Genomic DNA, 23692 nt, shown 5'->3' on the forward strand with positions numbered 1-23692 from the left:
GGCACGGAAATCACAAACGCGGTCAGGATTTCGGTCCCAGCAGATCTGTGTTTGACAAGTGTCGGCTCTGCAGGGGCTCTGGCTCTGCCGGAGCGGCTGAGCGACAAAAACACCGCGAACCGAACGCTCGGTGAGCTCGGCAGGCGGGAGGAAGCCTCAGCGATGCACAGGATCACATTGTCAGTGGTCACTGCAGGTGTGCGGGCACTGTGCATTACCTGAGCACACCCACTGCCACTGCCACCTGCGCACACCCACTGCCACTGCCACCTGCACACACCCACTGCCACCTGTGCACACCCACTGTCACCTGAGCACACCCACTGTCACCTGTGCATTACCTGTGCACACCCACTGCCACCTGCGCACACCCACTGTCACCTGTGCATTACCTGTGCACACCCACTGCCACTGCCACCTGCGCACACCCACTGCCACTGCCACCTGTGCACACCCACTGCCACCTGTGCACACCCACTGCCACTGCCACCTGCGCACACCCACTGCCACCTGCGCACACCCACTGCCACTGCCACCTGTGCACACCCACTGCCACCTGTGCACACCCACTGCCACTGCCACCTGCGCACACCCACTGCCACCTGTGCACACCCACTGCCACCTGTGCACACCCACTGCCACTGCCACCTGCACACACCCACTGCCACCTGTGCACACCCACTGCCACTGTCACCTGTGCACACCCACTGCCACTGCCACTGCCACCTGTGCACACCCACTGCCACTGCCACTGTCACCTGCGCACACCCACTGCCACTGCCACCTGCGCACACCCACTGCCACCTGTGCACACCCACTGCCACTGCCACCTGCGCACACCCACTGCCACCTGCACACACCCACTGCCACTGTCACCTGCGCACATCCACTGTCACTGCCACCTGCGCACACCCACTGTCACCTGTGCACACCCACTGCCACTGCCACCTGTGCACACCCACTGCCACCTGCGCACACCCACTGTCACCTGTGCACACCCACTGCCACTGCCACCTGTGCACACCCACTGTCACTGCCACCTGCGCACACCCACTGCCACCTGTGCACACCCACTGCCACTGCCACCGGCACACACCCACTGCCACCTGTGCACACCCACTGCCACCTGTGCACACCCACTGTGTCACCTGTGCACACCCAGTGTCACCTGTCCATTACCTGTGCACACCCACTGCCACCTGTGCACACCCACTGCCACTGTCACCTGCGCACACCCACTGCCACTGTCACCTGTGCACACCCACTGCCACCTGTGCACACCCACTGCCACTGTCACCTGCGCACACCCACTGCCACTATCACCTGTGCACACCCACTGCCACCTGTGCACACCCATTGCCACTGTCACCTGCGCACACCCACTGCCACTGTCACCTGTGCACACCCACTGCCACTGCCACCTGCGCACACCCACTGTCACCTGTGCACACCCACTGCCACTGCCACCTGTGCACACCCACTGCCACTGCCACCTGTGCACATCCACTGTCACTGTCACCTGCGCACACCCACTGTCACCTGTGCACACCCACTGCCACTGCCACCTGCACACACCCACTGCCACCTGTGCACACCCACTGCAGGTGTGTGGTCACTGTGTCACCTGTTACCCACTGCCAAGGCTGCGGGTCAAGTCCTGAGGGTGCTGTTGCCAGCTGCAGTGGAGCTGAACTTTCAGCTCCATCTCTTGTTGAGGAGAAATCAAGATTTAAAGGGCAGCCCGGAGAATTCCTGCCCCTGGGTGTATCATTCCCACGGCTGACGTCCTTAGGGTTGCTGGCACATTCTCCACGGGGACTTAAAAAGGATCATTTACAAATACCCAATTGAGTGTTCACTACCCTTGCCCTGGGTGGAATCGGGCCAGCTAATAAATACATGTACGATCCTTTTTGGAGGAGTCTCAGCTCAACTGAAATCTCGTGGGAATGAGTTCCATAGGTTAATTATGTGCTGTGTAGAAAAGAATTTTATAATTTAGAATGTTGCCTTTCAAATTGCATCGAAGTCATGTTGTTCTTGTATTATTAAAAGAGGGTAACCAGTCAGCCTAGAGCTGACAGCAGGACTTATACAATAGGTGTTAGTGCCCAAACGTGTGAAGCACAAACAGGACTTGGGTTACTGTCTACTCTTGTTAATGTCCACACCTCCTCTGGACTCACTTTAAATTTCGCTGTGAAAAGTTATTTATTTTCTTCAGATTTGTGTTTTCTACCCTTTCCATTTCCTTCTAGCTGTGTGTTCAAACATCAGGACAGGAAAGAGCTAAGCTGCTACCTCCTGTATTGAATGCTTCTATCAAGTCTTCTTTGACTCACTAGTTCTCTCTCCTGGGAAATCCTGGTCTTTCAGCCATCAGCGGAAATTCCCCAGGCCCTGTGTCATCAGCAGGTTGAGAAGGTGAAGAAGCTGACAGCTTCAGGGCTGGTGTTTCACTCTGAAGCAGGCAGGGCTGTAATCTCCCTCTCTTCCACTTAGCACTGCTCATGATATTTTTCCACAAGCTAAGGAGTAGTTGTTATAATAACAACATAATTACAGCTGTTCAGTGCTCACATACCTGAGGTTCCTACAAAGACTTTTTTGTTTCTCTGTCCTGTGCCTCAAGCACCCAGACTCCCTGCTGCCTTCACTGGCCACTCTCATTCCCACGACAGCTCTGCAAAGCTGTTTGCAGTCATACCCAGGTAGACTTTGTACCAGCACCATTAGCTGTGAGCAGCAAAGTCTGACAACAGCCGTGCCTTAGTGCTTTACTGAAGTACAATTATCTCTTAAAATGCCCAGACTGGGCTGGCCCTTATTTTATCCCTGTAATTGAAATTTGGCTTCAAGTGTTTCTAACTACAGCCAGTAAATAGAGGCAAACCCCAATCCCTCGGCAGTAGTTCATTCACCCTTTGTCCAGCAATGTCTCCAGTGATTTATTTGATGAGTGCTGCTTGGCTGTGGAGGAGATGGAGTGAGCAGTGGGGTGACAGGAGCACTGATGAAAGGGCAGGTTCAACTAAGAAGCAGCTAAAAAATTTGGAAAGTGCATGGGAGATGAGTGTGTGTTGGAGATTGGAACATACATTTCTCAAAGGACTAGGAGGGGACAGCAAAATGTGTATTTTTAAATAAGCTAGCATCCAGATTTTGTTACCCTTATTTAGGGTTATCCCAACAGGCCAACTCTCAGACTTTATTGAAGTTTGCCCTTGCCATGCTAGATTTTCTTCCTCTTTGCATTTTGTCCAGGCAAAGTAGGGAGCAGCTATCAGTGAGTTTCCAGTAGGGCTCTGAGTAGAGAGAATGGCCAGGACATATGAAAATAAGATAGCATTACTCATTTTAAGAAGTGGCAAAATCTGGCCTGTAGATATCACCGCTATTTTCCCACTCATCCAGAGTATTGGTCACATGCCAGCAGAAAAAGCTGCCAACTAAAACGTTTTAAGAAAGGAAACACTGTTTGAAGCCTGGCAGTAAATGTCCTCCTTCCCCTGAAATATGTGCTGGACATATACAAAGAAGGAAGAATCAGGGGTGTCTAGTGAGGTTTAACATTCTGTAATCATATGGATGAATTTGTTAGCATTTTCACACTTTCTTCTTTAACAGATGAACATTGTAACTAATGGGTTTTAGTTAGAAACAGTACTTAAACACTGAAAACGAGAGACAGTGCAATGCAGTGGGATAAATCCATTAAAAAGGCAGTAGTATAGCATTAAAATGCCAACAACGTGAATTCTTTGTCGGTTTAAAATTCCTTTGCTGTTCTGCCACTTTCTTTGTTTCTCTATGCTCCTGTTTTTCCTTGTAGCTGAAAACATCAGATGACCACGAGGGCTGAGTGTGCAGCGGTGCTGCCTCCCAGGATGTGTGGCTGCAGCCTCTAAGCCCAGTGCTAGAGCAGCCAGGATCCACGTGGCCCATTGTTTTGCAGGCACAGTGGTGGCGTATTTCTGTATTTCTGAACTTGTTTTTCGGGCTCGGCGGCCGCCTGCGCACCGTGGAGCTCGCTGCTGAACAACAGGAATGAAGCACTTGTCAGGCAGCAGCAGTGCGTCAGGGCAAAATGGAATTCGCAAGACTAAAGTTTACACGAGGCAACAACAAAATCTACTGTGCCATTCTGTGAGGCAACAAAGGTAATTTGTTATGCAACATAATGAGGTCTTGTGTGTGATAGGCAGCAGTGGCTCTTGGTTACAGGGCACTGACATCAACAAGCACATGCAGAGCTCACGTATAAGAGAATTGCTATACATAGCACAGAATTCACAAGCTTGCTTGTTGTTACAGGGGTTTTTTCCATCCTAAAACTTGCAGAATAAACAGACACTTTGAGACTGGTCCTGCAGTCTTTATGTTATGGGTAGGACCTTCCTCATTTCCTTTTGGGTTGGTCTGTGTCTCAGACTTGACCATCAGCCTGGGGGTCACGAGGGCAGGGTCACGAGTGTCACACATTTCATGTGGCTCTGACACATTTGGCATGCCTGCCAGCCCACACAATGACAGAGGAAGGGCGAAGGCAGTGGGAGAAGTTAGACACGGTCACAATGCTGTTTGCTGCTGCCCAGAAGTCTGTGATGTGTGATCCCACATGCTCCACTGCTGCTGTTCCCGCATGCACTCCACAAGGCAGTTGTCCCTCCTGGTGGGAGGCAGGGCTCCTGCACCTGCTTTGCACAGTAACTGCAGTGTGCAGTCTGCACACAGAGCTGGGAATGGAGCCCTGGCCTGGAGAGCAGCGGGGCTCATCCGCTTTGCCATTTCACCTCTCAAAGCAAATCTACCTGCTGCTGTGATGGGGCCTCTTGCTCATGATGACTTAGGCTGCTCTCTGCCTCCAGAGCTGGAGCTAGACCCAAAGATCCTGTTTGCTGACATTCCAGTACTGTCTCACAACTGCTTGTGTAACTCACTGCTGGGTATGTGTTCTCCTGGCCCACGCTGAATGTTTCCCTTGTCATCCAGCTGAGAGAATCTGCAAGCAATCACTTCCTGAGAGCTGCAAGGGAGAGAGTGGGCTCGAGCTTCACTGATGAATTAATGCAGGAGAAATAAGGATTCAAGACTGTGCCACGTGGCCTGCAGAGGACTGAGCTGAAGTTGTGTTGGTAACCTTTGTCCCGGCAATCTGTGAGGCTGGTTCTGTTTCTTCACTGTACCTGTAACACTGTACCTTGCTCATGACACTTTGCAGTAGTCATAGTTAAACAAACAGTGTAGTTCCACAAGTGCTGTGTTAATCTGGAGTAAAAATCTGCTTCCTTTTTACCTCAAAACCTGGTTGGCCAGACCATGTCAGGGGAAGCTGCTCCTGCAGGAAAGTCAAAGCCCCCCATTGCCTGGCATGCTGTGCCTCAAGCATCATTGCCAGGGGCAGGATGTTGGAGTTCTTCTGCCTGTGCCACTGACTCAACAAGGGCCTGATGTGTTTACTCCTGCTCAAACAGGAGCCCGGCTTCTTAGCACAGTTACAGCAGCAGTACAAATAAGGATTAGCCACTGAGTTAACACTAATTTGGTCAAGTTACTTCACCTCTCAGTGATTTGGGGTGTGCAGGACAATCATCACTGTGAACTTGCTCTCTGGTGCTCCAGAGTTTAATGAAACAAACTGAAATAGCCAAAGAAAAGCAGTGAGACAAGCACTGCTCTAGTGCTTTATGGTGCAATGTTGGACATGACACTCAGGCCAAGGGATTCAAAGTAGGATGAGACTGAGAAAAATGTTGCTTTTGGTGCTGGAGAGGGACCTGCAGTGTGCCAGGTGCCTGCCATTCAGCAGTGGCCTCTTCACATAAGGAGGCAGATGGGTTTGTCTGGCCCCGTTCTCTAATGCATTTTTTTTCACAGCTTCTTGAACAATAGGGATCTAGTCCTGACTGAAATATTTTAGAAGCCACTGTGGCAGAAATACTTCATGATGATACTGGTTATTTTAATTTAAGACATGCTAATTTAATTACCAACCAAAGTAATTAAATTAAGTCTAACCAAATTAATATTGCATCATAAGAAGCACTAAGATTCCATACTGTGAGGATAAGAAGCAAACCAACCAACCCTTTCATGCAGAAGATGCTATCTGGCATTTGCATAGATATTGTGTATGTAATTAAAGCCATCCTTAACGCGTAATGCTCTTTCTGCAGCCCTTGCTATTTTGTAGCAGTTGGTAGATCTCATAATGAACGAGTGTAAAAATATCCCAGGGACTCTAGAAAGCATTGCAGTGACTTTGCAGACAATGATCCCCTTAAAGTAAACTCCACAAGCATCCTTGCTTTTTCTCAGGGAAACACCTTTTAGGCATCCATCGGGATGAAAGCCATGGTGCCTCAAGGAAGCGCTGATCCCGGCAGAGTGAGGGCTCGCAGGTGAGCCCGGGCTGGCGCTGTGTGCAGCGAGGGCAGAGTGCGCAGAGAGCTCTCCGCAGAGCCGGGGCTGCGCGGCAGGGGCGCGGCAACTGCGGACAGCCCCGGCCCGGTCCGTGGGAGGGGAGCCAGCCCCGGCCCGGTCCGTGGGAGGGGAGCCAGCCCCGGTGCCGGTCCGTGGGGACGGGAGCCAGCCCCGGTGCCGGGCCGTGGGGAGGGGAGCCAGCTCCGGTGCCGGGCCGTGGGGACGGGAGCCAGCCCCGGGCCGTGGGGACTGGAGCCAGCCCCGGTGCCGGTCCGTGGGGAGGGGAGCCAGCCCCGGGCCGGTCCGTGGGGAGGGGAGCCAGCCCCGGTCTGTGGGGAGGGGAGCCAGCCCCGGTCTGTGGGGAGGGGAGCCAGCCCCGGGCCGTGGGGACTGGAGCCAGCCCCGGTGCCGGTCCGTGGGGAGGGGAGCCAGCCCCGGTCTGTGGGGAGGGGAGCCAGCCCCGGGGCCGGTCCGTGGGAGGGGAGCCAGCCCCGGGCCGGTCCGTGGGGAGGGGAGCCAGCCCCGGTGCCGGTCCGTGGGGAGGGGAGCCAGCCCCGGTCTGTGGGGAGGGGAGCCAGCCCCGGGCCGTGGGGAGGGGAGCCAGCCCCGGTGCCGGGCCGTGGGGAGGGGAGCCAGCCCCGGTCCGTGGGGAGGGGAGCCAGCCCCGGTGAGCGGCTCCCGGGGGGTTCGCGCTCGGCTGCGCGGCGGAATTGTGCAGCGGCAGCGATCCCGTGGCAGACGTGCCCCGGGCTTGTCTTTCCGCCTGAGTGCAGCTACTTGCAGACGTCCTCCGCTCCCTCCTCTGCAGCCCTGCTTTCGGGAGCGTTTCAAGGTCAAGGCTGGTGGCAGCGAGCGCTGTGAGCGCGGTGCTGCCTCTCCCGGCCAGGCCCGTGGTACAGGGTGGTTGATGCCGTACACCTGTGCAGTAGCCGGTGCACTGCAATGTTTTCCCCGCAGCTTGCTCCTCCTGCCTAGCAGCAGCACGGTTCATGTGGCTTTGGCCGAGTCCCCCAGCATCAGGCACGGCAAGGCGAGGAACAGCTCGGTTCACCTGAATGAAGTATTACGCATGGAACTTGCACTGCTGCCATCAGCAGGTTGCCAAAATGAAAATGAGTACAACTGTTCAAAAACCAAATTAAGAGGGATTCTCACCTGTAAGCATTTGGGCTGAGATCTGGTATGATAGCAAATGGATGTGTGGAGTTGTGTGTTTTAGGCCTGTACTCGTGTTTTCAAGGTGCTGTGTAAGGGTCAAGTTCATCGGGGTTGGGATGGTGGAATTTGCTCCTTGGAACGAAGCCTGCTGCCTCATTTCTCCCTGTGTGGATGGGGTTTTTTTGCAAATGGTGTGTCTGTATTGCTTTAAAGGCAGTGTTGTGCCAAACTGCACCTATAGAAAAGCCTTTTCAAAAGTCAGGAATTTTAACTTTCATGGGATTTGGTTCTAACCATTAAGAGAAGTGAAAACTAGCAGACATTCCTTTATCCTGCTTGCAGCAGACGCTGCAACAAGTGACTGTCAGAGACAGGGTGGGTGTGGCTGTCAGGGACTCACAGGTGACAAACCAACTTTTGTTGACCAAATGGGTAGTTTTTATATCGCAATCTAAAGCCAGGTTCAAAGCAGGTGTGTTTGGGGTATTTGTCAAGTGTTAGGGCTTGATAAGTGCTGTGAGTAAGACGAAACTTTGAATTAACCACATTGAAAGTCATAACAGGTCAAGTATCCAATGAAAAATGAAAGAATGAAATTAGTGGGAACAGGAGAGTTCCCACCAGGGCAACGAGAGCTCCCTGAGAGCAGCGGGCAGCCCTTGCAGGGGCAGCTCATGTGCTCTCTTCTCACAGCTGCTTGTGTCTCCTCCTCTCCTCCTGAGACTGTGGCTTGGCTTCGCTTTCCCTCTGTTTGTTGTCAGTACAGGCTGATTTGAATATTCCGCGTGAAAACAGTTACAGTCTCAGGATCTGCCCCCAGGAGAGTTTCAGCTGTGTTTTCAGAAGTGGTCATGCAAACAGCTCTCTCCTGGTAGTTAGTTACCTCCTAGCCCAGCCTTTCTTATTTCTTAGCTGCAGAGCACGAAATACTCAGAAACCTGCTGCATTCACGCCATGCAGAGCTCACTCACTGCAAGGGAAACGTTTCGGAGTGATGTACAAGTTTTCCCCAGCGCTTCCTTTTCCAGGACTTGTGATGGGCACAGGGTACGTGTTCTCCTGGGGGCTCCCAGGCAGCGCTGCCCTGGCCTGGCTCAGCCCCTGGGCTCCTCTGCACGCTTCCCGCAGGGCTGCTCACCCCCTGAGCGCTGCTGCTGGCTCAGGATGGGCACTCTGGGGCTGCTCCTCCTCTTCCCACGGCAAAAGCACAATGCTGAGCACCCCCAATCCCACAGGTACCCCGTGCCGGGGCAGTGAGAGCTCTTGGTCCTACAGCAAGGCATCAGTCTTGCACTTCATGTGTATTTGTGAAGGGGGTCTTGGCTGCTCTGGGGTTTTCTTGTGAGGCTCCAGATCTTTAAAGTTATGTTAAGAAAAGAAAATGTCAACTGTAAAAAACTCAATACACCCCCGGTTTTGGTCCGTATAAAAGAAGTAAAGAATTTAAATTAATAATATATAATTAAATACAATTTTTGCCCTAATGGTTGCACAAAAAAAAAAAAAAAATTAGATGCAGCTGTAATGTAATACTGTAGGCAGAAATTAACTGATAACTAATAAGGAAAAAATCATACTTTAAAAGTTATTTTATTTAAATGCTAAGTGTTGCCAATATCATCTCTTTAATGACTGAATTCAAGATGGTGATGCTGCTTTCTCCTCCAAATAATGTTATAACAATATGTAAAATATCTTTAATACTGTTAGTTCATTAGAATTGGGCAAGCATAGACAAGCAGAAAATGCAGAACAGCATGAAACCAATTCCTTGTGGACTTCACAGGGCCATGGGGACATTCTCACTGCTTATCAGAAAATATGTAAATAGCTCCTGGCTCCCTTGCTTGCTCAGATAGGGAGGCAAGATCTTTTCCATAAGCCTTCTTCCAGGAAACTCACCCTTCTCAAGGTGTGTGGTGAGAAATGATTGTAAAAAGAAAAAGCAAGAAGGATAAAAGGCAACACTAGATAAGGACAAGAATACAAAGGGATCCTGGGAAGCAGAGAGGGAGGGGCATGGGTTGTCAGGATCTGAAGAATGCTGAATACACTGATAAGGTGAGATGAAACCTTGGCCAGGAGTCTGTAAGTTAGGCTGGGCAGACAAGCTGTCTGCAGGCTGAAAAATCCAGCTGTGGCAGTGGACATACAAACAGGATTCCTTCTTGGCAAGGGCAAGAAAGCGAGCAAGAGGGATTTGTCTCTGCAGCAGCTCAGTACCTATTTTTACCCTTTCAGGCGATGCTGAGGTGCCACACCTGCGTTCATCATGGGCAACAGCCTTACTTGGACAGCATCATGTACGGGGGTGGCTGGTGGAGGGTGGGAAAGGGAAGTATTGGCTGTGCTCTGTGAGAGGAAATTGGAAATTTGGATTAAGGAACTGTCTCAGGAACACTCAGTGAAGAATTAGAGCCAGCAGTGCCTTGCTGCTCGTTGTTCTCTGAAATTTGGCACATTGGCTCCCGTGACATAGATAGTCATACCAGAATGTCCAAAGGCAGCAGGGTCCTTTCAAAGCAGGGTTTGACCTACACATGCCATAAAAGCTACTGATAAAGTGCTGGCAAAAGTCAGTCATGCAGAACTGTGCCTCCAAATCTGTACATTGTGATGCAGATATAAACTCAAAAGCACCTACAGTCACTGAGAGTTACTGGTGCAAATCACCTCCTAAGGTCCTGTTTTTCCTAGTTGTCCCTTCTCAGCTGCTTGGGTTTTCATCACATCTGCCATTGATCCATACGGGTGTTAGGAGAGGTGCCTGCAGGATGCCCCAATTCAGATTATTGAACCACTGCTTCCAGATACAGACCTAAGCACTGTACTTTCTGTTCTGAAAAAAACCCAACTGAACATATCCCTTCTCCTTGAGGAAACAGTTGTTAAGAAGTCACAAGTACACGGGGAAAAGAAGCCAACCACTGAGTTTTAGCCCGGGTAAGTTCACTCATCCCACATGTCCAGTGGGAAAGGAGCTGGCAGTTGTGGGAGGGCAGGGGCGATGCAGAGACCACCACGAGTGGGCAAGGGAAGGGGCTGTCTTCCTGTGGTGTGGGTTTATGCCAGGTAAAATTGGGACTGAACTCTGACTTCCCAGTTCCTGTGACTCCAGGTGGAAGCTGTGTGCACAGAGTGCCCCAAGCTCTCCTCCACAGGTGAGGGCGAGTGTGCAACATGCTGATGTAACTGGTGGGCACAGATGCTTGTCCAAGGGGAGGGAATCAGCACCCTGCAAGAAATGAAAAGGAACTGCTGCTACCTGGGCTTTGTTCTGTGTCACTGGGAGGGACAGCTCTGCTCCTTCCAGAGGACAGGGGCAAGGAAGAGATCTGGCACTGAGGATACCCAAAGCACCCTCATGTGCAAAGAGAGGAGCCTAGAAAGGGAAATTCCAGGGGGAGGGCACTTCAGGTTACTTTGTTCTGTGACATTGGTTTTTCTGTCCTGCTCAGAACCTTATTTGTGGCTAGCACAGCTGTAGGAGAGGGTTTGGAGTTGCTACTGTTCATTGCAAGTTATTGCCCATACCATGCATCAAAAGAATGTCAGGCTTCAGAAATGTAATGTTGCCATGCTTTTAGCATATATTACAACTTTGCAGGTTTGAAAATTCTCGTTAAACCTTTCTTGCAAGTACTAAAATTTACAAGAGACCATTAACTCAAGTTCCTCTGCTGCTGAACACCACACTTGCTGCTCATGGCGAACAATAAAACAGCAATGCAATCAGCTTGCCCTGTGTGATGTTCCAAGTCTCCTATTGGAATGCCTACTAGGGCATTTTTTGGATTCAGGCTTTTCTTAGAGACCACAATTGCCTTTGTTTCAGCAGTGGAGGCCACTCCTACCATGGGGTCTGCTCGCTGTCCTCCTTTCAGCTTTCTAGCTGCCCATGTCTGCTGGCAGATGCCCTGTCCCTCCCCCCAGATCCGAGCTGCAGCCCGCAGGAGCAGAGCTCTGTGCTTCACACAGACACGGGGCCAGGTGTGCTGCCTGGGTTTGCACACCTGTCACCACTGCACCTGAAGTTACAGGTTTTGGTTTGTCAGAATGCCATCTCCCAGGCAGTGGCCTGAACGTGGGGAAGGCTGGCACAAGGTGCTGCAGAAGTGAGGAGGAGAGTGAAGGCCTTTTTTGGCTGGAGGTCAGCCAGATATCTGTGTGGGCAGCCGGCAGCTGGTTCCTGCTGTGCATTGGAGCTGGGCTGGCTCGGGCAGGGCAGGGCAGAGCATCCCCTGGAGCTGCAGGCTGTGCCTGTGGGGTGCTCCGTGTCAGCCTGCGGGCCGGCGGGGCTCTCCACAGCAGTATCTGTGGCGGGTGCGGTGTTTGTGAGGAAGGCAGCCCCCGTGGCTGGCTGGCTGGCTGAAGGCCATGCTGGGAGCTGGGCTGAGGAGGAGAGGGATGGAAGGAACCAGTGCCCTCGGCTGGCTGTGGCAGAGCCGGGCCCTGCATCCCCACGTTACCTGCTGCTTTCCAGGCAGCCCCTCCGAGGGAACGGAAGCTGGCATGAAACAAACCAGATTTTATTGCAGTAATCACCTTTCCTCAGAGAAGGAGATAAAGGAACAGCTGGGTAACATTTGGCATGACTCAGTATTTCACTACCAAGTGCAAAGTCATGGCTGAAGAGATTATGCTTGTAAACTGAGGGGGCTGGCTGCTCCTCTGCCCAGGCCAAAGGTACAGCGTGACTCTGGGGCGCTGCCAGGCTGTGTGTGGCGGTGGCAGTGGCGGTGGCCGGCGGACAGCGGTGCCCGGGGTGAGGAGGAGCTGTCCGGGCGGCAGCGCAGGGCACGGGCCGTGCGGGCCGCCCTGCCCCGGGCCCCGCGGTGTCGCTGAGGGCGGCCCGGGGCCGGGCCGAGGCGCGGCGGGAGGAAGAGGCGGCGGCCCCGGGGCGGGGCGGGCCGGGCCAGCCGGGGCCGGGGCCGCCCTGTCGGTGCGCGGCTGCGGGAGGCACGGCCCGGTAGGAGCGCGGCTCGCGTTATTGCTTTGCTGCTTCTGTGACCTCCCCCGACCCCTCCCCAGCAGCGAGGGGCGCTCCCGGCCCTGCCCGCGCCCGGCCGAGGGTCGGCACCGCCCGGAGCCCCTGCCGCTCCTGCCCGCTGCCGGGCCCGACTCGGGCGCGTCCCCTCCCTGTCGCTGCTGGCGCTTGTCGTGCTGTGAAAATCTCCCCCGTCCCACTGCGGTGGCAGCTTCCCAGTCCTGGGTGAATCCCCGCTCCCTAGGGTGCTTCTGGGGTCTCTTTCCCTTTTCGGGGTGAGGAGATGAGAAGAGGGGTTAGGATTGAGTAAGATCAGATGCTGCTGCATCAAAAGGAAACCAGAAAAAAAAAAAAAAAAAGAAGAAGCAGAAGAAAGAATAAAAAATGAAATCAAACCCACCAAGGAGATGTGACTACAGAGGCTAATTTACCAGAAAACAAAAGGAACGGGGCCTCCCGCTGGGAAAGTTTCAAACCTCAGCGAGGTCTGGCAGCAGCTGGGAGCGGGGAAGTGTGGCTGGCAGCGTGTCTGAGGCTCGCACCTCCTGCTCGCCGGCATGTGTCAGACCGTTTGGGGTGTTAACGGCAAGAATTCACCAATTAAACATTTCATCTTTTTTTCCTGAAATGTTTTCCACGTGTGCTGTCCTGAAGAGTAACCTCAAAATTTTTAATTATGCAAAGCACTGATGTTGTCTGTCTTCCTCAGCAAGGTGCTTTCCTTAGCTGTGATTCATCGCCCTGTTTTTGTGTTCCAATTAAGCTGCTCGCTTAGAGCACTGAGACAATCGGTCTCATCCTGTGAGCCGGGCTCAGCGTTATCAGTGAGTTTGTCCTTCGGAGTGGGTTCTTGGTAGACCGGAGGTGTTTTCAGTTTCAGGCGATTGTATTTTACCGGCAATTGTGACACGAGGGAGGTCAGTGATCTGGTAAAGCTCGAGCAGACTGGGAGGGGTCTGATAAGAGTGGAACCTTGATTGCAAATGCTTGTGTGCTCTTGGGATGCTTCTCGGAGCCTTCACATCCCCTCAGGGAGCTCAGGCAGCTGCCGAGGCACCAGGTTTTGCTGTGGGGGCTGTCCACTGCCCTCGGATCAGTCTGTATTAAAGGCCTACATGCAGAGTCCCTGGTAGAGTTTTTGTACGTTAAACATGAGGGTCAGTGAGTTAATCTTTGACGTTGTCAGAGCATTCCCTGGGAGCTCAGTCCGTCTGGGCAATGAGTGGCCAGATACTGGAGCTGAGATGCTTGAGGAGGGGGAGAATGCCCTTGCAATTCCCAAGCACGGAAGGCGTCGGGCAGTGGTGGGTATGGCTGCTGTTGCTGGAGCCTCCAGTGTCCTGCTCACTCCACTTTCATGAGTGGCACTTCAGGAGTGCCCGGAAATGGTGAGGAACAGGCATGATCACCAAATATATTATTTTGCAGAAAAATTTAAAGCGAAGCACATTACTTTTGTCAACATTTGCAGTAGACTTTCTAAAATTGCAAATACTCTTTGATTGACAGCTTTGACTCAGCTGCAGCCTGGCTTCCCTGACCAGGCTGCATCTCCCCAGTGGTGTCATCACCTCCCCTCTGAGTGATCTCACAGCTCGTGGGAGGTGTGCTCTGGCAACTGAACCACAGCTCCGGTGAGGCACCACTTCAAAAACAAGGTTTTGTTGAAAACAAAAACATAGTAGGTCTTGGTGTTTTTAGAAATTAAATACTAGACAGAGTGAGGGCCTTTAATGGGAAGCTTTTTTTTTTTTTTCCCCCAAGGAGAAAGACACAATTTTCAGTAGAAAAACATAATGAAGAGAGTTTTTTGACTAGCCCTGGGCAGCAGTTCCGAAGATCCAGTATTAATGGAGGGATGAGGAATGAAGGCAGTCAGTCTTGTTCATTTATTGCCTCGACAGCATCCATGAGCGAAGCACTGACTGACATGCTGTCCTGACGGGGCACTGCCTTCCCTAGGAGTGGGTGGATGTGTAAATCTTTCTGCTTTGCCCCAGAAGTCTGCCCGGTGCAGGTGCATACTGCAGTCCTTTCATGCCTCAGTGGATTTGGTGCTGGTTTCACACCAGTTGCCCAGTTCCTAGCTAACAGAGCAGTGAGCAGCCAGGTTTATTTCTCACCCTTTTGAGGCCTGTATCAGAGTTTTTTGGCTGTGGAAGTTCTGCAGGGATGCTGTGTGCTGCACCAAGTGCTGTTTCCAAGGAGAAGTCCCATGAGCAGGTTCTAAACTTGATAATGATGGGTGTCCTGTTCTACATAGTGGATTTTATTTCTTCCTTATGGAGTGGTTGTCTAACTTGGCAATGAATTTTAGCCAAATATTTCTGGCTTGTCCTTCAGGAATCGCATTAAAGTCTGTCAAACAGTGTGGCTGGGAACCTTCCTGTGCAGCATCTGGGTATGAGCAGTACTGAAAACAGGATCCTGGCAGAAAAGAACCTTGTTTCTGAACCATTGTGGTTTTTCTAATGAGATCAGTTTGCCACCTGCATCTCTCTGGGGTGTGACTGTTTTAGAGATTTTGTAAGCGTATAAACAACCTTCCTCCCTTCCACCTTTTGCTTTATTCTCCATTTCCTTCTCTTCCTCTCCATCCTCTCTCACGGTGCCGTGTCCTCGCAGACGTTCCTCATAGCCGGTTTGAGGTGAGCATTGTTTCACAGCTATGAAAGAGCTTGCACGTGGGACAAAGAGCCCTCAGGATTTCACAGCAGCCCCTGGGCAGCACAATCAGCCAGGCTTTGGCAGCACCCTGCTTCTCATCTCTGACTCCTGAGCGTTGGTGGTGGCTCAGCAGAGCTCAGCTGTGGAGCCCTGAGAGCAACGTCAGATCTGCTTCTGCAGGTCTTGAGCACAGTGGACTTCATTGAAGAGCTGTGAACAGTGGGGCTGAAATTCCCCGCAGAGTCTGTGATCCAGGAACTCACAGGTAATGCTGGACTGGTAGATTTCTTATTACTTTTCATGGAAGTTGCTCAGATATAAGGAATTTATGTTGAAGGCCTAAATATTTGGGATTATACTTTGTCAACAGTCAAAACAACATTGACACTGAAACTTCTGTGGGAAGGTTGTGAACTATTAATTATTTTCAGTCTACCTGGCCTAACATGAAGGATTATTAACATAACCAGTCTTACAGGTGATGATAAATTCAACAAGCATGACTTCTACTTTTTTAAGAGGTTGGTTTTCATTCTTATTAATCTTATAAGACATAGATGTATTATTCTAGCTGATACAAATTCCTTTTAGAGCTGACCTAAACCTTGTAATTTGCCAGGAAGTTAAGATATTTATTTAAAATCATTTCCCCTCTTAATGTAGCAACCAGGGTTTTCCTTTTATCTTGTAGAAAGCAAAACATCATGACATTATCTCAGTTCTGCAGTTACCTAACTTTAAATTCTGCGTTTTACTAATCCATCTCAAGGGGAAGAACATGTCTGTTAAATCTTTGTCCTCTTCTTCAATTAAGCACTTCACTAGTAGGCCAGGAGGAGAATAGTTTTCAGTTGTTCCTATACATTGACCTTCAATATTGAGTGTGTCACGCTGAGCCACAGAGGTCAGCCTGGGAATGGCTGTGGGTGGGTGGAGGGCACGTGCACATTTTGGAGCAGCTGCTCTACCTGCAGCCTCCTGTGCAGGGTGCTCCCCTCTCTGACTGGCACTGGCAGTGGCATGGCAGCCCTGAACTGGGAGCAGCTGAGGTTCTGGGGCTCTGGCTGACGCCTGCTCTGGACAATGTGTGTGACTTTCTTGCCGGAACATGGCATCCAGGCTGAAATGAAAGCCCAGCTGAGTGACCTTGCTCGTTTTTCTGCCTCCTCTGCATGTGTTCAGGGCATTTCCAAGCATGGCCCGCTTTGCTGGGCAGCACAAAACCATAGTGACTCCAAGAGTGTCCTGTGGGCTCAGTGGCCTGTCACAATGGGGCAATGAAATACAAACTCATGAGAAAGTAACACGGCAATGCAAATACCTGTTACATCGACTGAAATGTTCGTGTGAGAAAAGTTAGCCTGCTAATAGTCTAAAATAGAGAGAAGTTGTGTGTGTAGGAAAGAAAACAAGGCATACTCTCCCTGTGTTATTTTTATTAATAGTAAGTATATTTATCTTTTCCCCCAGTGAGCAAGTGTTGAGGGTGTATTTGTAGTTAAAGGAAATTAATCTGGTTTTGCTTGTTAGCCATTTGGTCTGGCACATCGGAGAGTGAGGGTCACTCCCTAAGGCTGTTTCACACTGAGAGCACTGCTCCTCTGGTGAAAACACACCTTTCAGTACCCCACCCTGACAGCTCTTTTATCACTGCCTTGCTGGACTTCCCCCAGTCTAAACAAAGCTTTGGTGCTACTATTTGTGTTAGTTGTTTTTGTTTGGGGCTCAATGTTTTTTTAGTTTCTCAGAAATCTGCCCCATGTCTTCTGATACAGATGGTTTGGTAGTGCTTGATGTCATCCAACCCAGCATCACAGGATGGTCTGGGATAGAAGGGACCTTACAGAACCTTAGAGATCACCTAGTTCTGACCCCCCAGCCATGGCCAGGGACAACTTCCACTAGACCAGGTTGTTCGAAAACTGAAAAATAAAATAAAATGTAATGAAAAATTCTGTTTACCCTAAGTGAACTTAAGCACAGCCCTAGCGCTCAGAGCAGAGTGCAGAGCATACCCTGCAAGCACCTGTGTCATCCCCACCTGTCTCTAAGTCTTTTGGCTTCAATTAGACAGACAGAAATGTGTAGCAATGTAAATAATTGCTTATATCCCTCTTTTCTACATGCCTCCACAATTATAATGCTGTAAATATCAAAAAGAAATGGCTGTTTCTTGTCTTGACTTTTAACTCAAGTAACATTTCAATGGCAAGGAAGTGTCTATGCTGGCATTCATCTTTTGTGATGTGGTCCAGTGAGTAACAGTGTAAACTGTATTTAAACATAGCAATTACAGAGAACAAAGGTTTGGCTGAGGGAAGCTGGACTTGTCCATGCACATCACAGGGCTCTTTCAGAAGGCAGCAGAATGTCCTCTCGACTTTGGTTCCTGAAATACAGATTTGGATGAGTTTCCTGTGCCCTAATGCTCAGCTCTCAGTGAGGGCTGCTTCCTCAGAAGGGCTCAAACCATCCTTGACACTGTAGGGAATTTTCTTAGGAATGACCTAATGACTTCCTAAATTTCCCTCTCAGTTTTTTTTTACTTGCATTCTTCTTTTCAGCTTTTCAGCTGCCTGTTTTGCATGCTCTGTTTTTGGTGGGTGAGCCGGGAACACGGAAATCCCATTTTCCATTCCCCAGCTGCACAGCCAGTGTGTTACAGTTCCACCTGTGCTGGCAGGGATTTCCTGTTTTAGCAGATTAATTCGAGTTGAGAAATTCTGAGTTCCTCTAAAAGAAACGATTTTCCTTTCCTGTGTGGAAGGGAGATTGCAGCCTTCTGGGGCTGTAAACTTGTTTAGACCCACTGATGTAGCAACTGGTACCAGTTAGAGATACTGGCTGGTTTCAATTCTGTTCCGTGACATCAGTGTAAATCTGAGCAGCTGCTGTTGCCCTCTTTACCTCTTCCAGAGGTGGCTGTTCTTGCAGGAAGAGTTTTTTGTCCAGCCAGAAGTTTGTCTCTTGCTCTCTCTTCTCCCTGAGTCAAAAGGCACTGTCTGTATTGTGCTACATCTCCAGGAAAAATAGCCCTTATTGACTTCAAAACCTTAATCCTGCAAGCAGAAGTTGTTTCTAACGTACCTCCCCAGTTTGGATGGCCCTAAGGATTCCTGTGCAAACAGTTTTCAGTTGTTTTCTGCCTTTCTTTTCCTCCTTTTTTTCCTTTTTTCTTTCCCCCTGTTGAGATAGTCAAATGGCCAGCACTTCTGCCTCACCCACTTAGCTTATCCTGATCTAGTTCCAAAGCCAGAGGGTGAGGAAATGGCCTTTTTCCTCGGGAATTTTTCTTTGCCAGGTTTTATTTTGGTCACATACCACATTAAATTGCTTGTTTCTTTCCTTGCTGTGAAGTGTATTTGAACGTCCCTTGTTAAGGTCTGGCTTCATACTCACTTTGCTTCTTTGGGGGAGGCAAGATGGGACATTGATAGCTGGCAATTCCCAGAATTCCAGAGTGGCCGATTTGGGGGTGTTCTTCTCAGAATCCAGCACAAGTGAGTGCAGAGTCATGGAGCAGCATGTGCAGAGAGGGGTGACAAGGGACAAGGAGGGACAAGAGGAGGAAGAGGAATAAAGGGGACAGTGTGTCATCCGAAATGAATAGGAGAGCATGGGGAAACAGGAAGGAGTTCATGAGGGCCGTTGAGGTTTCTGATCTTGTTTCTAATTTAGGCACGAGCTATAAAAACGTATGTATTCATAAATTTCTCATATGACTCGCTTTGAAGGCTAGTAAGTTTCTCCGTGAATAAAACTCTTTGTTCCTCTCTCTGACCTGTCACACTTAATCTTTTCAAACAGTTACAATTTAGCAGCAACTGTAAGAAGATGTTTGAACTGCTCTCCTGATTCCAACAGAGCAGTCAGAGGTTAATGAGAGCTGGGAGGAATAAACAATTTGGGCTGCGTGTGCCACGGATGCAGAACCTACTGTGTCGGAACCCAGGACTCTCCTCTGGGTGCCCTGGATGGCCAGAGCTGCTGGCAGGGGGCTCTGAGACCCTGGCATGCAGCCAAAGACACACGTGGGGTTTGGATCTTAGCCCATGGAGCAAGTTACCAACTCTGTATGAAGAATTACAAGCCACACACACAAGTTTAGATAGCATAGTAGAGATAGTCACGAAGTAAAAGGTAGGATTTCTGAGTGCTGTACAGGGGGGTTTTAAGCCTTGTATATGCAGGGGTCCAAGTTTTGTACATGGGGGTCAGGGGTTCTAAAATGGAGGGATTTGGGTGTGCCCTGTCCTCTTTCTTTCTCCTTCCTAGCCTCCATGTCTTTGGTGATGTTGGCACTCACAGATTGGTTTAGAGTAGAAAGTCACCATTCAATATAGATAGTAGGTATTGGAGAAAAAGTATAAACATGTAGTATGTAATATATGATATAAAAGATGGCAGCAGCCCCTGGGAGGGCAGAGTGCCTTTGTCTGAGCTGCTGAACGGGCCACAGCAGCTCAGGGAGAAGAATCTTGTAGATAACCAGCAATAAACAACCTTGAGAACAGACAACAGAAGACTACTGAGTCTTTTTTCGAAGGCACGGGTTGGAGGAGGGACTTTTCCATCTTTCGGGGTCATCCCAATCCGGGGGTGAAACCCCACACTACTGGAGATGGCAGGACAGCAGAATGAGAGGCTGGCCCAACACATTTTCAACAGAGTCCGTCAGACCCAGATGGGGCATTGTTGCCTTGAGACTAGTGTGGATTTGAGACTAAGAAAGCAAGCAATTCTTAATAAACACTTGGGAAATACCATTCCAGAGATTTAATTTTTCTCCCCCTTCTGTTTTACATCAAGGTGCAATTTTGGCCACAAACCAGACTTTTGTGGGTTTTTTCCACTGTGTACTTCATCTCATGCAGTTTTAAGGAATTAGACTAAATTATGTCAGCTTAGCTAGAGAACATTTTTTTAAATTTGATGTGACAAAAATAATTTGATAATGATTTCAAAATTCTTGCTGATAAAAACTGGAAAAATAATTTGACAAATGACAGGCCTCTGCTAAATACCTTTACAAAGGTCGCAGCCAGTTTGGAGAAAGAACATGGAAAGAAATGGAGTAGTTATTTTCAAATTAAGATAGTTCTTTAATAAAGTAGAAATTAAGATAGTTCTTTAATAAATTTCCCTTTAATATAATTAACTGGACATCAGATAGGAAAAAAATGTAAAAAGATTACTTGGAAACCTTGGAAAATTGTTTTTAACTAGATAGACCATAAACAGATGGGATGAATTGGAAAAGGGCAAAATGTCCAGAAGCTGACATATGCTGGGGGCAGACTGGCTTGGAAAGAGCGTTGGACTCAGCAGGATTTCTGTGTGGGTAAGGGTACAGGTGGGGGTGTGTGGGAGCAGCCACTGCAGCCCCAGAGTGCCAAACACAGTGATTTTCTGGGCATTAAAAAGGCAGGTTGCTAATGAAGACACTCAGTGTCTGTCAGAAAACCTGCATGAGGCAAGCACAGTCACTGGGAGCTGGCAGTAAACCTGCCATGCATTCTCGGTTTCTCTGCGTCTGGATTGAAGGCACTCGAGACAGTAGTTCATGTTGGGACTCAGGTGTTTATTATTTATCAGTAAAACAGCCTCACAACCATGAGTTTGGCAGCCTTTCATTAGAAGGCACAAAATGGCTAAGAGTCTCTTGCTACAAGGTCTTTTAAGGCTAAACTGTCCAATTAAGAACTGACACCTAGATTATTTTCCCTTTTAACCCGATAACTGGTCCCTGGAAACCCGCAGTGTGGACTTTTCTGCCCAATTACAAAACATCACCCAAACTCATGAAGAAGAAGGAAGAAGAAGGTAAAGAAGAACACCTGCCTCCACCCTAAAACCTCCATCTTGCTTCATATTTATTTCTATATTCTAAGACCCCAAACTCTAAGTTTTCCACCCTATGATATTGCACACTTCCCACCAACTGCACACCCCTAATCCCAGTGCTATCAATCAATTTTGGAAAGCAGCTTCACAGCCTCAGGTCAAATGCAGTGTTCTCGTGTGGGTCTGTGCCTTTGAGCACAGAAAGTTTAACATTCTCAGCATCCAGGGTTCCAACAGTGCATAAACCTGCCATGCAGTGCTGCCATGCAGTGCCCAGTGGAGCCTTGGCCTGCAGCAGCCCCTGGGGTGATTGGGTGCCAGCACTGGTGTGCAGTCCCTGACGTGCAGAGCAGCTGTTTGCCATGGAGTGACACTCCAGTGTCACCTGGAGCAGCACCAGCAGCCCGAAATGCAGGGACAGAGCCTGTTTTTGGGTAAGGCCAGGGAGCAGCAGTGGTGCTCAGCTGGGGTTTCTGCAGGCAGTGCCACAGGTGCACGGGCAGGTGTGTTTGAGAGGTAAGAGTGAGTCAGGCAGCCCAGAAGGATTTATTTAAAAAGTCTTTGCCCCAGACAAGGTGTGCAGCGCGGGACACGGGCTTGTTCTCTTAGGCTAGCTGTAGAAGCACTGCCAGGTACATCAGAGCAGGGTGTGGAAAACCAGTGTTCAGAGTCCCACATGCTGCAAGGGACAGTCCCTGCAGGAGCTGTCACGGCTGCAGGGAGAAACACAAAGCTGCTTTTGTTGAGTTCCCTGCATTATCATTCCAATCCAGCGTTTACACAGTGCAACAGCCCCACTTCTATCAGACACTAATTAGGGTCTGTTCACATTTTTTCTTCTTTTGAAGGAGGTTATCACCTGATCTCTAGCAACTTGAAATAATCAGGTTTTTAATGGAGTTCATATGGCCAAGCCACTGTGGAAGTGCAGGACCGTTCCCCCAGCTGTTGTTGTGGGGGAAGGAGAGAAAACAGCAAAACAAAACCATGCTGTTTTTCAAGGCATATTTTATGGATAATTTAGCTGAGCATCATCAGTTCTTAGGTGTGAAAATTAATAAGCCACAAATTGTAATGGCATGTTCTTTGATAGAAAACCTGACATGCTGGAACAGGACCTTGTTTTTCATATCTGAGTGTATTTCTTTTTAACATATATCTGTGATAATGGCAGTTTAAGATGTGACTAAGATTAAAAGAGGTGAAGTATGCATCTCTCTAATACTTTGTTCAGACTTTTTCTCTGAGGAATATTTAGCGTAAGAGTCAAGATTCAAAGGTTAAATAAACATCTTTATGTTAAATTATCAAAGGAAAAGACTAATGTTTAACAATAGTGTTTTAAGAGGTTATTTTGGATCTATTATATGAAGGAATTAGCATAGGACAGTTTGGAAGTTGACAGGTGCTATTTCATGAATTGAGACTTCTTTCACTGGGATGTAGAGATTTCTTTTCCTGTATTGTGACTTCTCCAGGTATTTGCTCTGTTGTTAATGGTGCTTGAGAACAAAGGTGCTCGAGAGCTGATACTTGATGCTTTTTTTGCTGTTTTGAAACACCTGTAGTCCTCACCGTAACTGAAAATTGTACTCGACAAAAGGAATTCTAAATGTGGTTTAATGGCACGTAAGGATGTCCTTGAAGTTTCAGTAGCAATGATTGAGTGTTGGTGTCCATTGTGGGGGGCACTAGGAAGGCTAGGAAGGATTTCTGTGGGATGCTCTCCTGTGATGGGCTCACATCAGAGCTCAGCTTTAGCAGCTCTCTCTGCAGGGTGAGGTCTGGGTGGATCCCTGCAGCTGGCCCAGGTTTGCCAAAGTGCTCTGCTCCAAGCTCTGTGGGTGAGCAGACAGCAGTAAGGATGCAGACCTGTGTGCAGTCAGCTATGTAAACATTTCCATATGCCAGATGTGTACAGCCTGCCAGCACCATCCAGTCGTGGCCCTCCTGCTGGATGGGTGTGCTCCCAGCTCCTGGTGGCATGTGGGGCATCTGCAGAGCGGCCTGGCAGGCTGCTGCTGCCAGACACTGCTTCATGGTGTGTGACACAAGCTTGTGGTGTGTGACAGGCTGAGGGCTGGCATTTCTTGCTGTACTGGGAGCCAAACTGCTTGTCAAGTGGAAGGAGGTGTGGATTATACACATCTGTATGTGTATGCAGTGTGCACACCCAGGAGCCCCTCAGGAAAGCCCTCCAGGCTCTGTGTGTCCTGCTTTATCCCACGTGTGCTGCTCTGGAGGCTGTGGCAGGTGCCTGCTTGTCCCCCTGTCCCTCTTCCCCTGTCCCTGTGGAGAGGGGTCCGGGCAGGAGCTGGGCAGCACAATTCTGCTTTGGGTGGGAGCAGGAGAAAAAGGACAGTGCAAAAGCATTTCCTTTGCTGTCATCACATTCCTCTCTGCACCAGGAATCTATACCTGAGCTTCAGTGCCCTCGGTGCCCTGGATGAAAAATAAACAGCTTTTCAGGTGAACTTTTCAGGTCTTGAGAACTCTAGACACCACTGGTCTTTCTGAGTGTCCACTTAGCCCTAACGTTTTTAGAAATCTGGAAATCAGTTATTTTATTAGTCTTTCATCAAAATAGGTTATTTCACAGCATAAAGAAGAATT

The 23692-nt window shown here is 49.5% G+C and overlaps 1 protein-coding gene across 2 annotated transcripts in view; it reads left to right on the forward strand.

Moving 5' to 3' along the window:
- Positions 1–14946: 14946 nt before the first annotated feature.
- Positions 14947–23692, forward strand: part of PIK3CB (phosphatidylinositol-4,5-bisphosphate 3-kinase catalytic subunit beta) — an 88480-nt gene continuing 79734 nt past the window's right edge. The window contains exon 1 of one of the 2 annotated variants that reach the window (XM_038145418.1): positions 14947–15500. The gene's annotated coding sequence lies outside the window, so the exon portion shown is untranslated. The remainder of the gene's footprint in view (positions 15501–23692) is intronic. The other variant, XM_038145414.1, reaches the window with a different exon arrangement.

This window comes from Motacilla alba, chromosome 9 (assembly GCF_015832195.1).
Source record: "Motacilla alba alba isolate MOTALB_02 chromosome 9, Motacilla_alba_V1.0_pri, whole genome shotgun sequence".
Lineage (NCBI taxonomy): Eukaryota > Metazoa > Chordata > Aves > Passeriformes > Motacillidae > Motacilla > Motacilla alba.